Below are 18,345 nucleotides of genomic sequence, written 5' to 3'. Positions count from 1 at the left end.
GACGAGGTGCGTCACTAGAGCGAAGCGGCTGTGCCAGGAGTGATAGACGCAGTGTTGCAGGTCCAGTTTGAGGCGCGTTATCAATGCGTGAGTCAGCAGGACTGGTATGGCAAGGGGCGATGTAGGTAAGAATTCAGGTGCCCAGGCAGAATGGTGTGAGGTCCCAGTGTTCTGGTTTTGAAAGGTCAGATTGAGGTATATTTATAGAGGTGGTCAGAGGGCCCAGGAAGGGAATAGCACCGTGTGCTGCAAAAGAACTGAGGTGCATCAGTGGAAGTACAGGAGGGTGCAGTGGGTCATCACAGAGATGTATTAGCACAGGTGGGGGGAGGGCTGGAGTAGAAGTGCTGCAGAGCAGGGTTGAGATGGCTAGGGGCCTTTGAACAGCACCTTCAAGTTAGGATTGAGCTGCATCAGCAGAACTACTTGGGAAGCAGCCGACTGGAATTGTGGGGAGGGTCAGATTTTAGGGTGACTGGGCCAGGCAGGGCCTACTGCCTTCAGGTTAATTTAATCTCAGAATTTTTCCTCCGCTCTTAGACGTTAAACATGTTTTGGTTTTATATTGATGGCAGTTTTTAAATTGCTTTATTGAACTTGGACAGTTTTATGGCTAATGTAACAGTAAACGGATGGAAATGCAAATGATAAAATGTATAGCTCCATGCAAACGCCTGGGGGCTCAATTCAACCCAGCGTATTCCCTAGTTTGAAGTTCCTGGCAGAAGAAAGTTAGCCGGGGTGAAGCTGCAGCAGTTTAAAATAGCTACAACTCCCCCTTTGCTGGGAAGCTTGAAGGCCAGCACAGACCAAAAAAAAGTGGGTGGCACTGGGTAGAAAGGGGGTGGAGCCAGGGAATGACCTGATTCATATCCCAGCAGATTCTAAAGCTGCCCATGCAGGAAAGCAAGCGGTGTCAGTATCATTATGGAATTCTCCCACCCGTGTGGCTCCATCCGTGCCGGGGTAATCGGAGTGCTGGTGTTGCTCTCAGGTTTACACAACTCTATTGCATGGGTGCTCTGAGCAGGGTTGGAGGACACTGCAGCTAACTTGCCTACACTCTGTCTACATTAGCACTTTCACTGTCACAAGCACTGGTGGAGCGGGAGACACAGACACAGCCCATTGGGGAGAATTCCCCTCCAACACTGTGAACCAGAGGGGTGTAATTTACCCTGGGTCAAGTTCAGTGAATCTGGCCCTAAATCTTTCACATTAAAGATAATGCAATCCGTACGTGTGTGTGTGTGGACTCTTCAGTGCTTTTATCTTAAATGATTTAAAGGCTTAAAATAAATGCTTTAATTTAAAAAAAATCCATAATTGAATCATAATCAAGCTGTGCACACTAACCCCTGTGATCTGATCACTGCTGCCCTCATTCTCCCGCCCCTGCTCTCCCCTATGTATTTGTTTGCTACACCCATTTGTTGCATCCTGACTTAGACTTAGATTGCAGTGTTAGTTCCTCTGGGCAGGGACCGTATCTTGATTTGTACTTGTACCACACCCAGTACAATGGGGACCCTCTCTTGATTGGGGCTTTAACTGCTACAGTAATATACATAATAATAATAATTAATAATTAATGGCTGCCCCAGTGTCTAAAATACAGAGGCACCTGAATAAAGGCAGCTGTCTCAAGCTGAACCCACGCTAGATGGGCATGATAGTTATAGGGAAAGGGAAGCATTTAAAAGAACTGGCAGAATCCATGACCACATCCTCTAGCAGGGGCATCTCCACTCCCCCCAAGCTGTCAAACTGGGGCTCAGTCTTGTAGACCTATTTCACTCATCACTAAAGAAAGGCACCTAAAGACTAATGGTGGAGGTGACCAGAAATATATTTGTCCATCTACACAACCCTCCAAGGATACTTGGATCCCCAAGGACACCATGACAGATGGCACAGGTTTAAAACAAACAAAAGGAAATATTTTTTCACACAATGCACAATCAACCTGTGGAACTTCTTGCCAGAGGATGTTGTGAAGGCCAAGACTATAACAGGGTTCAAAAAAGAACTAGATAAGTTCATGGAGGATAGGTCCATCAATGGCTATTAGCCAGGGTGGGCAGGGATGGTGTCCCTAGCCTCTGTTTGCCAGAAGCTGAGAATGGGCGACAGGGAATGGATCACTTGATTGTTACCTGTTCTGTTCATTCCCTCTGAAGCACCTGGTATTGTCCACTGTCGGAAGACAGGATACTGGGCTAGATGGACCTTTGGTCTGACCCAGTATGGCTGTTCTTATGCCCAAAGTGCATCTCTCATCTGCTTGGGGAAGGATCTGGGATATACAGGAGGTCAGTCAAGATGATCCGGTGGTCCCTTCTGGACTTAAACTCTATGACATTTTTGGAAGAGGCTCCCCAGCTATGGAACCCTCTACCACCTGAGATCAGGATGATTCCATGTCTCTCCTCTGTTAGGCCTTGTCCAAAGTCCATTGAAATAATTGAAAAGACTCTCATTGCCTACAATATGCTGTGGATCAGGCTCTCAGAACAAAATGCAAGACACACCTTTCCTTCTCCGGAGGAGTCAGCACACACACACTCAGTTCTGTTCCATCCCTCTAGATACTGACACTCACAAGATGCCATAGATGTTCCATATATTCTCTCCATCCTGTGGGAACAGCAGAGTTAATGGCCTGTTTGCAGACTAGCAACTACCAATTCTTTATAATTACTTTTTAATTGTGGCTGTCTTATTTATGCAGAGTAGCATGTTACTCCACCCGTGGCCCCATTGGAGCCAGTGAGACCACCTGTGGAGTAAGGTGCTATTCAGAATTCAAGGAATCTGGTCCTGTATCAGATGCCAAGATACTATGATGAAGGGCACATTAAAAGTCCTAAAATAGATAGACAGAGTGCAGTTGTTGAATGCAGTTAGCGGGAGGATGGGAGGAGAGAGGTCTGTGCGGGGTGGATGTGTTGATCGGCTTCTTATTTTCATGGGAATGTCTTCAGAAAGAGTCCAGTATTTATACTCTGAGGGTTGTAGATTAAACCTATGATGGTGAATCTACCTGGACTGGCCCAGGTGAGAATGTACTTAAATGGAACATTCTTATGAAATGAGAACAGCTAGACCTCTTCTTTTAGAATGGAGTTAAATGATGTATGAAGGGCAGGGACAACTAATTTTCTTTTAAAAATTTCTTCTTCTGGGATCAAATGAGTTTCTTAGAGAAAGCCAATGCTGTTGGGAGAATATTAGATCATTCACACGAATTATTTAAACCTCTCACATTCCAAAAGACAAATTCAGAGAGATCCATCAGGTAGTGAAATTAAGAAGCCTAACTGGGTTGTCTCAGTTTAATTTTGGAGGCACGATTGCATAAGAAGAAGCTAGAGGACGATCAAGCACAGGCAGGGCTTAGATTGCACTGGTACGTGGCAGTACAGCATGTAAAATATGGCTGCTATCTTGTTCTCCACAATCTCAGCTTTCATTTTTAAAAACAGTAAGGCTCTAGGTGTTATGGTTGCAAAGGCTACACTTGCAGATGTACAGCACTGTGAGTTAAACCTGACTTCATGCAGCTGAGTAGGGAAAGCGCTGCAGTCTGTCCACACTGACAGCTGCCCAGCGCACTGTCGTGGCCACATTTGCAGCAATTGCAGCGCTATTGGGAGCGGTGCATTATGGGCAGCTATCCCACAGAGCACCTTTTCCCATTCTGGCGCCGTGGGTTGTGGGAAGGGGGCGTGGGTGCGGGGGATTCTGGGTCCTGTCCCAATGCCCCATGATGCATCGCTTCGCATCCCAGAAATCCCTTTGTTTCCGTCCACCTTTGGCGCCATCTTTCAACGGTTTCTGTGCAGCACGATGTGTCTGCGGGAAATGGAATCCGAACTGCTGAGGCCTATGCTGATGAGTCTCGCCAGCACATCATGTTTGGCTGTCGAACTATTCCTTAAGATCCAAAGTGACAGTGAGAGTGAGGGTGAGGAGTCCGACGATGCTATCGAGCCACGTAACATGTACGACACGAAATTGCTTGTGGCATTCACGGACATGCTCAGCACCGTGGAACGCCGCTTTTGGGCTTGGGAAACAAGCACCGAGTGGTGGGATCACATCATCATGGAAGTCTGGGATGACGAGCAGTGGCTGCAGAACTTTCAGATGAGAAAAACCACTTTCATGGGACTGTGTGAGGAGCTCGCCCCCACCCTGCAGCGCAAGGACACGAGATTGAGAGTTGCCCTGCCAGTGGAGAAGCGGGTGGTTACTGTAATCTGGAAGCTGGCAACTCCAGACAGCTACCGGTCGGTCGCAAACCAGTTTGGAGTGGGAAAGTCGACTGTTGGAATCGTGTTGATGCAAGTTTGCAAGGCCATTAATCGCATCCTGCTCAGAAGAACCGTGACTCTGGGTAACGTGCAGGACATAGTGGATGGCTTTGCACAAATGGGGTTACCTAATTGTGGAGGGGCGATAGATGGGACGCACATTCCTATTCTGGCACCACCCCACCTAGGATCCGAGTACATTAATCGGAAGGGGTATTTCTCTATGGTTCTCCCGGCGCTTGTGGATCACTGTGGGCGTTTCATTGACATTAACACAGGCTGGCACGGAAAGGTGCATGACGCACGCATCTTTCGGAACACTTGGCTGTTTAGGAAGATGCAGGCCGGGACTTTTTTCCCAGAGTGGAAGATCACGGTAGGAGAAGTTGAAATGCCCATTGTGATCCTTGGAGCTCCCGCTTACCCGTTAATGCTGTGGCTCATGAAACCCTACACAGGGAGCCTTGACAGCAGCAAGGAACGGTTCAACTACAGGCCGAGCCGGTGCCGAATGACTGTGGAGTGTGCCTTTGGCCGTTTAAAGGCCCACTGGCGATCTCTGTATGGGAAGCTGGACTTGGCCGAAAGCAGCATCCCCGCGGTTATATCCGCGTGCTGTGCCCTCCATAATATTTGTGAAGGGAAGGGTGAAAGCTTCACTCAGGCATGGACTTCTGAGGTTCAACACCTGGAGGCTGAATTTACACAGCCAGAGAGCAGGGCTATTACAGGGGCCCAGGGCGGGGCTGCAAGGATTAGGGATGCCTTGAGGGAGCAATTTGAGCCAAAAAATCCATTTATTGAAAAGAAAAAAAAATTATTTATTGAAAAGAAACAAGGGGGTGGAGTGGGGAACAGTACAATCACAGATTCGCGTATGTCCTGTCTGGTGTGCTGTGCAGTGAGTGCTGCACTTCAGGACAGCTATACTGCATGGTGATAGGGGTTGAGTGCAGAGGGTAAGGGTTGTGGTTTTCAGGGCTGGGTGGTGAAGATACTGGTGTTGGAGGCAGCGGGTGGCGTGAAGAACACGGAAGTTGGGGAAAGTGGATTGGAGGTGACAATGGGGCACAACAGAAAGAGTTTTGGGACAAGGGCTGTGGGGGGGGGGGTGGCGTTTGCGGTACAGCTCCTCTTTCTGCATGGCTACCAGCTCCTAGATAGCATCTGCTTGGCGCTCCAGGATGCTTATGAGCCTATCAGTGCTTTGCTGCCGGTGCTCCGTGCTTTGCCGCCGGTGCGCTGCGTTTTCCTGGCAGATCCTGCTTTCTCTCTCCCTCCAGTTCTATGCTTTCTCATTCTCTTTAATAGATTGCCGCATCACTTCTTGCAGCATGTCTTCTTTGCTTTTTCGCGGTCTCTTCCTGAGTCTTTGCAGTCTCTGAGCAGGTGATAAGAGGGACGGCTGAGGTCTCAAGGTTGATGCAGCTGTATAGGCAAAATGCAACATTTAACAGAGGCAGCATTGTATATACCAGACAGAGTAATGATTCCCTCCGCACTTAAGGAGTAGAAAACACACAGGGTCTACACAATAGCATAATTTTCCCATCCAAAACAGAGCACACATATCCCATGGGAGCCTCAAAATGGTGAGTAAGGGGGACTGATTGTTTCAGGACTGCACTGTCCTCTGGGTTTCTGTGCCTTGGGGAGAGCCAACAGGAGGCACCTACACTGAACACTGTCCCAACATTTTCCATTCATATCTCGCTACTGACGGTGACCTGGGAAGCAAGGGAGGGTCTTCTACTGCAATGCGGCTTCCGTCCTGGCCCATATGCAGCTTGCCTGTGTGCAGCAATGGTCCCCCCATCCCTCGGGGCACAGTGGCGTGGACACGTTAACCTGGCTGGGACAAGGACCACAGTGGCTCTCCTGATAAACCTGCGCAAGCGCATTGCACACGTTCTGCATGAGACATTCAAGGAGATTACCGAGGCCGATTACCGCGATGTGATAAACCACATCAATGCACTATTCCGCATCTAGGCATGCCTAACCCTCCTCTCCCAAAGAGCCCGCACCAAAAAAACTCCTTCCCGAAAAAAAAAAAACCGCTTACCAGGAACCTGCTCTTTTGTTTGTCCTCCACCAAGTACCGGCTGCTGCAACTGGCTACCTTCCTCCTGGCTCGAGAAGAGCTCCAGGCTGCATGGGTCCAGGGATTCCAGGTTGTCTCCATCCAGCCCACCACCATCACTCCCGTTTTCCTCCCATTACTCCTCCTCTTCCTCCTCCCTCCCCCGCCCCCGGCTCTGAAGTGTCCATGGTGGTGCTTGGAGTGAAGGTGGGATTAATCCCAAGTATCGCATCCAGCTCTTTGTAGAATCGGCAGGTCACGGGGGGAGCACCCGAGCAGCCGTTTGCGTCACGGGCTTTGCGGTAGGCACTCCGCAGCTCCTTCACTTTAACCCTGCACTGCAGGGCGTCCTGGTCATGGCCCCTTTCCATCATGTCCTTTGATACCTTCCCGAAGATATCGTAATTCCTATGGCTGGAGCGCAGCTGGGACTGGACAGCTTCCTCCCCCCAAACACTGATGAGGTCCAGCAACTCGCCATTGCTCCATGCTGGGGCTCGCTTGGCGCGTGGAGGCATGGTCACCTGGAAAGATTCGCTGATAGCATTCCACACCACGCCGGGCTGAGCAAACAGGAAGGGGATTTTTAAAATTCCCAGGGAATATAAAGGGTGGGTCACATGGTTAGTTACCTGAGGCTAGGGCAGTATAGTTTGAACTGATGACCAGAGTGGCTAGAACAGGCATTGTGGGATACTGCTGAATAATTCTGGAGGCCATTCACAGCGCATTGGGCGGCCACACTGGCGCCGCAGTGCTGAAGCAGCAGCGCAATACTCACTATTCCTCTCGGAGAGGTGGAGTACATGCAGCGCTGCAACCACGGAGATACTGCGCTGCAAATGCCTTGCCAGTGTGGACGGGGAGTGAGTTACAGCGTTGGGGGAGCCTTTACAGCGCTGTAACTCGCAAGTGTAGCCAAGGCCAAAGAAAACCTCAACAACCTGAATCAATGCGGAGGTGTCTAGCTGAGTAGCGAGCCTGGAACAATAGGTCTGAGAAGTGTGAGCTGCCCTACTCATCTCATTGAGGTGTTAACTCATATGCCCAGTGAATCATTCTTCATGTAAGAAAGGAGAGGGAAGCTCACAGATCTGCACAAGTTACTGTCAGTGCCACAAGGGAGGGATAGCTCAGTGGTTTGAGCATTGGCCTGCTAAACCCAGGGTTGTGAGCTCAATCCTTGAGGGGGCCATTTAGGGATATGGGGCAAAAATCTGTTGGAGGATTTAATTGGGGATTGATCCTGCTTTAAGCAGGGGGTTGGATTAGATGATCTCCTGAGGTCCCTTCCAACCCTGATATTCTATGATAAGTTACTGGCATTTGGGAGATATCAATTATCTTTTTTCCCCAATCAAGAAGGAACTAAGCCCAAGAAGCCTAGTGGAGCCGATGAATATATTCAGGCCCCAATGAGGGTTAGCCAAGCTTAAGGAGCTTGATATTAGTACAATCAGAGTTCGGCAAAATCATATTTTGAACAGCTGCACAATCTACAATGAACAGCATCCCATTTCATCCACTCTCTTGGGAGCTTGGAAGAGTAGCACCACCTGTTTCCCTCCCCCCACCCCCTCCCATTTGACCCCTGAGTGAAGGAGAATTCAGTGTAGAAAGTATGAGAAATAGAGTGGAAAACTTCAGAATATGTTGTGAGAGACTGATAAAGAGTAGATTTAAGTGATAAGGATGTTAAGTGAGATGAACTAGACATGTCAGAGTGAATTCAAGAAGAGAGGTTCTCAAAGAGGCACAACAGCCTAGACCTCTCCCACCAAGGGGTACAGAGCAAGAGAAACGTTTAGGAATGACAAAAGAGGTGACTGAAGTCAAGCCTGTGGAGTTTCACTGATGTATGCCTGCTCAGGATCTGGCCCTGAGTCAATGTCATCCGCAGTATATCGGATTACAATCTTGGATCAGACTCCCATCACAAACTTTGTAGAAACGGTGTGGTCCACTCAAAATCCAGCACTGAGGCTTGGTCTACACTAAACCCCCAAATCGAAGTAAGGTACGCAACTTCAGCTACGTGAATAACGTAGCTGAAGTCGACGTACCTTACTTCGAACTTACCGCGGTCCACACCCGGCAGGCAGGCTCCCCCGTCGACTCCGCGTACTCCTCGCGGCGAGCAGGATTACCGGAGTCGACGGGGAGCACTTCTGAGTTCGATTTATCGCGTCCAGACAAGACGCGATAAATCGAACCCAGAAGTTCGATTGCCTGCCGCCGAACCAGCGCGGTAAGTATAGACAAGCCCTGAGAGATTTAATTTATCCCTACTTAAGGACACAACATTAATACAAACAATTTCATCTCAGACTACACATAATTCATCAAAGGCTCTCCTGGGAAGCCCTCAAAGCCAATTTTAGGGGTATACCTTAGTTCAGTACACACAGTACCAGAAAGAAGCAAAGCAGTCTTCTCCAACAGACAAACTTGGGGAATAAGATTAAATCTGTGGAGACCCAGATAATGGCCACCTCCAAAACAGTTTAGTAAAACTGAACTATGATTTAAACTCCCTTTTATCCTCCAAAAGCGAGCTCTTTATAAAAATGATATAACAAAGCTATTCACTGATGGGCAAAGAGCATGCAAACAGGATTGAAAAGCAGCAGACTGTTTCCATGATTACTTCAATCCTCACTCATCAAAGGCCTTAAAAGACATTGCCAAAGTCTTTGGAAACGATTTACTGGTCATGAGATGAAATGCTGACCTGCTGTCCATTGACAGCAAGAAGGCATTTCACGGGGTCAGGAGGCTGTGCCTACTTCTTACTCTAAAGGAGTTTGGATTTGGTCAGACCTTTTTCAAATAGGTTTCAGTAATCTATAACTACCAGCTAAGACACTGTTTCTCAAAGGGAGGTGCATGCCCTCCCTCCGCTCCCCCACCCGGGAGTGGGGTAGTGCCAGACAAAGCTCTATTGTCCTCTAGAATCTCAGCTTTCATTAAAAAAAGTCTCTAGCTGTTATGGTTGTGAAGAAAACCTTCCAAACACGAAGCAAGATGCCTGGATTAGTTTGCAGAGCACCTGAGACTATAGCTCTGAGATGTAAACTGTCCTGGTCAGGACCAGCTCTGGCTTTTTTGCCGCCCAAGGCAAAAAAGCCTCCCGCCGCGCCCCCCCACCCCCGGAGCGCGGCAGGGGAGGGCACCGAGCCTGGCCGCGGGCCGCTCTCCCCAGCCAGCCAGAGCGCCGCGGGGAGGGCGGCGAGCCCGTGGTGGCTCCGCTGGCGGCCTGAGCCCTGGGGGGAGGGCGGTGAGCCGGCCGGGGCTCCGCTCTCCCCGGCGGCCAGAGCACCGCAGGGAGGGCGGCGAGCCCGGCCGGGGCTCTGCTCTCCCCCGGCGGCCAGAGCACCACGGGGAGGGCGGCGAGCCCGGCCGGGGCTCTGCTCTCCCCCCGGCGGCCAGAGCGCCACGGGGAGGGCGGCGAGCCCACTGCGGCTCCGCTCTCCCCAGTGGCCGGAGCCGGAGCACCGCGCTACCCCCGTCCAGGTGCCGCCCCAAGCACAAGCTTGGTGGGCTGGTGCCTGGAGCCGGCCCTGGTCCTGGTAATTTCAATGGATGTTAACTCAGATGCCTGCTCCTCATCTAACATCCCACCTTAGAATAACATGGCAAATTGATTCTACTCCAACTTAACTACACTAATTCATAATATACATTGCTTAGGAGACATGTTTACAAAAAACAAACTCTTGAGCTCATGCAAGTGAACAAAAAATATCAGCTCCATGACTCACATCTCCTGTTTGTCAAGTATTACAGCCATTTATAGAATCAAATCTTGGAAATCAGCTCATTTTTAGAAGACATGGCTGCCAGTCTTGGGGACTCAGTCAACTCATTTTGTTGACAACTTCTACCTTTGGCTCAATAATTACAGTATATGAACTCACTCCAATCCAGAGAAAAATGGGATGCAAAATTTTGCCTTCCTGTGCCAGAAGATTGGGCTAAGATATCATGAAAGACTCTCACTCTCTTTCTCTCCTTATTCCAAAACTAAATTTTAGAAAGATATTGTCAGTTTTCAGCAAGTTTCTCTTGCTGTCAGCTAAACTAATAATCTATGCAAACTGTTAGAGATGACAGCACTCCCTAGCATCTCGTTCATAGGGTGGCCAGGTGTCCGGTTTTCGACCAGAAAGTCCAGTCGAAAAGGGGACCTGACGGTGTTCAGTCAGATCTACTGACCAGACACCCAAAGTCTGGTTACTGTGGGCAGGGGAGGCGCCAAGTCATCACCTGGGCCAGCCCCTACTCAGCCAGGGTCAGCTCCTACCTAGGTCGTGCAGCTGCAGCTCCCAGCCCTGGCTCTGCTGGCGAGTTCCTCCTGACCCAGGCTGGGGCGGGGGGAAGAAAGAGGAGCGAATAGGGGGCGGATCCTCAGGGGGAAGAGGCAGGGCAGGAGCGGGGGACTCTGGGTGGAAGAGGCGGGGCAGGGGTGGGGCCTCAGGGGAAAGGGGAGGTTCCAGCACTCTTGCCGGAGTATCCAGTTTTTAAATATTACGAAGTTGGAAATCCTACTTGTTCACTATGTAACCGGCCCTGTGACAAAGATAGGGTGACCAGATGTCCCGATTTTAGAAGGAAAGTCCCAATTTTGGGGACTTTTTCTTATATAGGCACCTATTACCCCCCACTTTCTGTCCTGATTTTTTACAGTTGCTATCTGGTCACCCTAGACAAAGATATCTCTGGGATATATAAGAGAGTTGATCTGATGCATCTTCAGAAGAGCTCCATCCTGAATGTGGTTTATTTACCTTTTTCTTGCCCTTTGTGCTTTGCACACAGGGCTTAGGGATTGTGTCTGGCCCTTACAGTTCGGGAGATTGCTAAATAGAAAGCAGTCAACACTGAAAGAGAGGTTTTTGAGGTGGAGCCAGGGAGGCCAGATCTACAGTATCAGAGACTGAGGCCTCATCCAGCAGACAAAATTGCTCACTTCTCGCATGAAATCTGTAACCTTACATCTAAAGAGCTAAACTCTCCCAACACACCACAGCCCATGCTGTTGGAGGCCTAAGTGCAGACATCCCTACTCCAGAATAGGGGTTCTCACCCTTTTTCAGACTGTGGATTACCTCATAAAAAACAGCTTGCTATGTTCTGCTCCTCCATGAAGTACTTCATTTAGGAAGATCCAGGCTCTCACCTCATAAGTGGCTTAAGTCCCACTGGTAACTCCTGGCGCTTCTCCTGCTGGTGGACATTGACTTATCTTTCCAATCCTTCTTTTAGGGCTAGTCTACACTTGAAATACTACCGTAGCACTTCAGTGTAGCCACCACTACAGCGATGGGAGGGGTTTTCCCGTTGGCATAGGCAATCTACCTCCCTGAGCGGCGGTAGCTAGGTCGATGCAAGAATTCTTCCACTGTCTACGCGCCGGGGGTTTGGTCGACTTAATTGCATCATTCAGGGGTGTGGATTTTTCATACACCTGCATGAGCTAGCTGAATTGACTTAACTTTTAAGATTAGACCTGGCCTTAGTTGCCCTTCGTGCCTCCTCATTCTTAACAACTGCTTCTACAGCCAACCAAACTCCGTGGCCAAAATTTTCAAAAGTAGCCTCAGATTTCAGTTGCCTCCCTTTTGAGTGCTCAGCTTGAGACACTTTGTGCCTGTTTTTCTGAGGCCCTGAGAACCCACAGCTCCCATTGATTTCAGGCAGAGCTGCAGGTGCCCGTTGCATCCGAAAATCTGGTCAAAGGTGTCTCGGCTGGGAACCAAACCACTAAAACCCCCAGAACTAGTGGCCTTGATGAAGTGAATATAGAATTCTATATTCTATAATTCTAAGTGCCTGGATGCTTGCAGGGGCAGCTGTAAAAGGTGGAGTCTCCTCCACACAACTCAGACGTGAGCTCTGCCAGTGTGGGTTACACAAGTGCTCCACAGACCGCCAGTGGACTGTGGACCAGTGTTAGAACCACTGCCTTAGAAAACCAGCCTTAAACCCTCCTATGCCACTGGAAAAACAAGCTCCTCCCTTTTTATGTAAATGGGAGTAAGTCCTCACCTCAACATTCATCATGAAGAAGATTACATTTTCAGAGACCAATCTAGATTAATTTTTCTTCTCAGAGTGCATGTCATGTGCACATATGTTACATTTGTGAGGAATGTGTCTTGTAAGTTTGTGGTGAGTGTGTCATTTGTACATGTGGTATATTTGTGAGGACTTGGTGTAGTAAGTTTGCAGTGACTGTGTATACATGTGGTATATTGGTGAGGAATGTGCTTGTCCTGAGTACGTGTGGTATATTGGTGAGGAGTGTGTGTGTGGTGTATATGTGTAGTATATTGATGAGGAGTGTGTGTGTAGTGTGTACATGTGGTATATTGGTGATAAGTGTGCATATCGTGTGTACATATGTGTGGTATATTGGTGGTGAATGTGCTTGTGAGTTTGCAGTGAATATGTGTGTCGTGTGAGTTCTGTGTGACCATGTGGGCACGGTGACTAAATATGTGTGCCGTGTGCAAGTACTGTGTGGGGGTGCTGCTGTACATGTCGTGTGTGCTGTGTTTGCTTGAGCTTGTTTTTCACACCATGCTCAGTGCGGTTGGCCTTAATCCTGGAAAGACTTCAGTGTGTGTGCTGCCCCCATGCGGACTGAGGAGGATAGGCGGTTATGAAACCAGCTTGCTCCGTTAGGATAATTCACATGCTGTACCTCCTCCGTGGGAGGGGCAGGAGCGATAAACAACACGTGGAGAGAAGGGGGGGCAGAGAGAACGGCTTTAATATACGGCTTCCCAGCATGCCCCAGTGGATTAGTTTAGCATCTCAACCCAGCTTCGCTTTAATACTTATGCAAGGGGCTTCTCCGGCAGGGACAGCTTGTCCTGGCCAGCCAAATGCCAGGCATGGAGCACCGATTAACAAAGGGCATCTGAACAGCCTGCTCACACAGCACAGGGCAGGAGGTGGCAGGGAATTACTTCCTGCAATAGCTCAGGAGGGTGGGTTTTTTCGCTCAGCTAACACGCCTTTTGGATTACCAGTTCCCACAATAGAAACACACGGAGGCCTTCCCCTAGTTGTGCCCAATAGCCCCCGGACAGCTCCAGGACTAACCTTGGATTAGTGCAGTCCTCTCTACAGGGCTTGCTTGGCCACTCAGAAGCCAGTGTAGATTGCAGCTGCCTCCTTGCATTGTGCTATCAATCAGGAAACATACCCCACCTGTTCTCTAGTGGCTGCAATGGCCTCCTATTCACTTCTAGATATAATGCAAGGTGTTGATTTTTATCTGTAAAGTCCTATATGGTCAGACGGCTGATGGAAACCTCCTCTCTTCTCAAGAGCCGCTGAGGTATTTTAGCTAACAGTCCCTGGATCTGAATGTCTGCAGGCAGGGCACTCTCAGCACAGACTCTCAGCCTCTGGAATATGCGCCTCACCTTTCGTCCATCAAAGCTCATTTACTTATCTAGTTAGGGGCTAAAATACTATGATGTAAGGCTCATCTCTTCCCTTAAGCTTTTGATTGAAGAGAGGGCTGGAAACTATTTTTTTTGGGGGGGGCACTTAATCAGTATTCATGAGTTATTATTTTATATTTCTTGACATGTGTACAGAGTTTGTTGGATAAACTCAAGTGGACTGAGACTCAGGAGACCTGGGTTCAATTCCTGGCTTTACCACTGACCTGCAGCAAGTCACTTCACTTCTCTGTGCCCGTGTTTCCCTTCACATCCTTTGTCCGTCTTGTCTATGTAAATTGTAAGTTCTTTGGGGCAGGGTCTGTCTCTGATTATGTGATTGTACAATAGCTAGCACAACGGAGCCCCAGTTATGGCTGGGGCCTTTAGGTGCTATCATAATATAAATTCATAATAATAATTAATTGTAGAAATAAATAAACTAACATGGGACCCTGGGAAATTCTGTAGGTGGCACAGACTTGTTCCTTCTTTTTTAGAAAGTGCTATGCATTTAGAACTTCAATGTGGTAATGTCAATGCTGCAGAATAGACAGAATCTGAAACAGAGCAGACCAGGACCATGCATTTCCCTCCTTGCACCACACAATCCTGCCAATGCCCCTCACTCCTGATCTGCAGCAATCTCAGCTATTGTAGCCCAGGGAACCTCTAATAGCTCTACCAACACGCCTCAATCAAGGATAAAAAAAATCTCACTGGGATAGCATTCCCAGACTTGCTATTTTAAGTCCTGGGATGGAGCCAGAATAGTCTTGCTAGTTCAAGGGGCCAGTGACTATTTTAACATCCAATGTCTCACAACTATTCCAGTAGAGCATTCATTTCCATCCTGGATTTCATCACAAAGTACAGGGCATTGAACTCACTCATTCCAGTTAGCAATGTGCCTTGCCTCCTCCTTGGATTTTGCCCTGATTTTACTAGCTGCTATCCTGACATCTGTTTGATTGAGAGTCAAGACTGTACCTTCTCAAAGCTTGCAAGCTGATATCTCAAAGAGTATATAGCCCTCTAGGGGGTATTGAGACTATTTGTTGCAATAATAACGTAGAAATTAAAGTATGGGCATGAAGCAAAACTGTAATCAGAACAACTTGACTTTAAACCCAGTGTTTCTCCATTTACTTCATTGGTCTCCTCTTGAATGTGGAAACATTCAAGCATGGGGCTGAAACTGCTTCTCAAACTCGCCTGAGAGAAGGAACCAAGTGAAAGTACAAATATTAATTTGTTAAAAGTTACTTTTACTTTGTTAGTGAAACTTTGCTTATGGTTTTTACAATTGATATTCAATAGCTCTGAAAAAATGCTGAAACCAAATTATTAAATTCTGTAATACTCAGGTTTTAAGATCCTATACAAACTGCCCTGGCTAGAAAACCACTGGCAAGTCAGTTCATGTGTTTTCAGAGCCAATAAAGTTTCCAAGCACTGCACCTGGACTTGTGATCAGAAAGGAAACATTCTGATCCCTGACCTCCGTCCTGAACTACAATACTTCTTGCTGTGCTAGTCCTGAGTCCTACACACAATTCTGCCAATGTACCTCAATTCTTCCTTGAAGTCCCCCTGCCCCCTAGCTATTTCAGACCTAAGCCCCATATATACAGCTCTGTCAGTGTACTTCAGTCCAGGTCCAGGTCTGCAGCCTCCCCAACTGTTCCATGAAGATGAGTGGGGGATTGCTCCAGGTGGGTACAAAACTGGTTGGAAAACCGTTCCCAGAAAGTAGTTATCAGTGGTTCACAGTCATGCTGGGACATAACGAGTAGGATGCCGCAGGGATCAGTTCAGGACCTGGTTCTATTCAATATTTTCATCAGTGATTTAGATAATGGCATAGAGAGTACACTTATAAAGTTTGCAGACGATAGCATGCTGGGAGGGATTACAAATGCTTTGGAGGATAGGATTAAAATTCAAAATCATCTGAACAAACTGGAGAAATGATCTGAAGTAAAGATGATGAAATTCAATAAGGACAAATGCAAAGTACTCCATTTAGGAAGGAACAATCAGTTGCACACATACTAGGAAGGAGTACTGTGGAAAGGGATCTGTGGGTCATAGTGGACTACAAGCTAAATATGAGTCAACAGTGTAACGCTGTTGCAAAAAAAAAGTAAACATTCTGGGATGTATTAGCAGGAGTACTTGTGGCACTCCTGTTCTTTTTGCGGATACAGACTAACATGGCTGCTACTCTGAAACCTGTCATTAGCAGGAGTGTTGTCAGCAAGACATGAGAAGTAATTCTTCTGCTCTACTCTGCGCTGAGTAGGCCTCAGCTGGAGTATTGTGTTCAGTTCTGGGTGCCACATTTCAGGAAAGATGTGGACAAATTGGAGAGAATCCAGAGAAGAGCAACAAAAATGATAAAAGGTCTAGAAAACATGACCCATAAGAGAATATTGAAACAATTGGGTTTGTTTAGTCTGGAAAAGAGAAGACTGAGAGGGGACATGATAACAGTTTTCAAGTACGTAAAAGGTTACGAGGAGAAGGGAGAAAAATTGTTTTTCTTAACCTCTGACGATAGGACAAGAAGCAATGGGCTTAAATTGCAGCAAGGGAGGTTTAGGTTGGACATTAGCAAAAACTTCCTAACTACACTGGTCTACAATTTTTGAGAAGTTGTCTGCTTCAGAGATAAAATGTGCTATTTATTATGTATTTTGATGAGCTGAATTCAAATTTGACAATTAAAACAACTGATTGGCTACTGTTTCTAAGATATTTAAGTTTTTACATTTTATGTCTATGTATATTGTGTAGATAGTAGAGTTTTAATCATAAATTGTAAACCTAGGTCTTTTCATGTGTTTATGGTTGCTTTACATGATAATATTTCACCTGTCCTGTTTATGTAACACTTTAAAAATCAGCAAAAGGGTTATAAAAATAAAATTTATTATGAAACAAAATTATGTACATCGTTTAGTCCTAGTCAGTGTCTACTTGGCGCTTCTTGGCTTGTCTCTTGTATTCATTAAATGGAGCATCTCTTGTCACTGTCCAGCAATAGTCTGCAAGCATTCATGGGCTCCATTTGCCCTGATAGCGTTTCTCCATTGTTGCAATGTCCTGGTGAAATCGCTCGCCATGCTCGTCGCTCACTGCTCCGCAGTTCGGTGGAAAAAAATCTAGATGAGAGTGCAAAAAATGTATCTTTAGTGACATGTTGCAACCAAGGCTTTTGTATGCCTTGAGAAGGTTTTCCACCAACAACCTGTAGTTGTCTGCCTTGTTGTTTCCGAGAAAATTTATTGCCACTAACTGGAAGGCTTTCCGTGCCGTCTTTTCCTTGACACGTAGTGCATGGTCAAATGCATCACCTCGAAGAAGTTCACAAATCTGAGGACCAACAAAGACACCTTCCTTTATCTTAGCTTCACTTATCCTTGGAAATTTTCCACGGAGGTACTTGAAAGCTGCTTGTGTTTTGTCAATGGCCTTGACAAAGTTCTTCATCAGACCCAGCTTGATGTGTAAGGGTGGTAACAAAATCTTCCTTGATTCAACAAGTGGTGGATGCTGAACACCTTTCCTCCCAGGCTCCAATGACTGTCGGAGTGGTCAATCTTTCTTGATGTAGTGGGAATCTCTTGCACGACTATCCCATTCGCAGAGAAAACAGCAGTACTTTGTGTATCCAGTCTGCAGACCAAGCAAGAGAGCAACAACCTTCAAATCGCCACAAAGCTGCCACTGATGTTGGTCATAGTTTATGCACCTCAAAAGTTGTTTCATGGTGTCATAGGTTTCCTTCATATGGACTGCATGACCAACTGGAATTGATGGCAAAACATTGCCATTATGCAGTAAAACAACTTTAAGACTCGTCTTCGATGAATCAATGAACAGTCTCCACTCATCTGGATCGTGAACGATGTTGAGGGCTGCCATCACACCATCGATGTTGTTGCAGGCTACAAGATCACCTTCCATGAAGAAGAATGGGACAAGATCCTTTTGACGGTCACGGAACATGGAAACCCTAACATCACCTGCCAGGAGATTCCACTGCTGTAGTCTGGAGCCCAACAGCTCTGCCTTACTCTTGGGTAGTTCCAAATCCCTGACAAGGTCATTCAGTTCACCTTGTGTTATGAGGTGTGGTTCAGAGGAGGAGGATGGGAGAAAATGTGGGTCCTGTGACATTGATGGTTCAGGACCAGAAGTTTCATCCTCTTCCTCTTTCTCATCTGACTCAAGTGAGAATGATTCTGGTGCATCAGGAACCGGCAGTCCTTCTCCGTGGGGTACTGGGCGTATAGCTGATGGAATGTTTGGATAATGCACAGTCCACTTTTTCTTCTTTGACACACCTTTCCCAACTGGAGGCACCATGCAGAAGTAACAATTGCTGGTATGATCTGTTGGCTCTCTCCAAATCATTGGCACTGCAAAAGGCATAGATTTCCTTTTCCTGTTCAACCACTGGCGAAGATTTGTTGCACAAGTG

This window comes from Chrysemys picta, chromosome 1, assembly GCF_011386835.1.
Source record: "Chrysemys picta bellii isolate R12L10 chromosome 1, ASM1138683v2, whole genome shotgun sequence".
NCBI lineage: Eukaryota > Metazoa > Chordata > Testudines > Emydidae > Chrysemys > Chrysemys picta.
Note: the sequence above shows the minus strand (reverse complement) of the source record.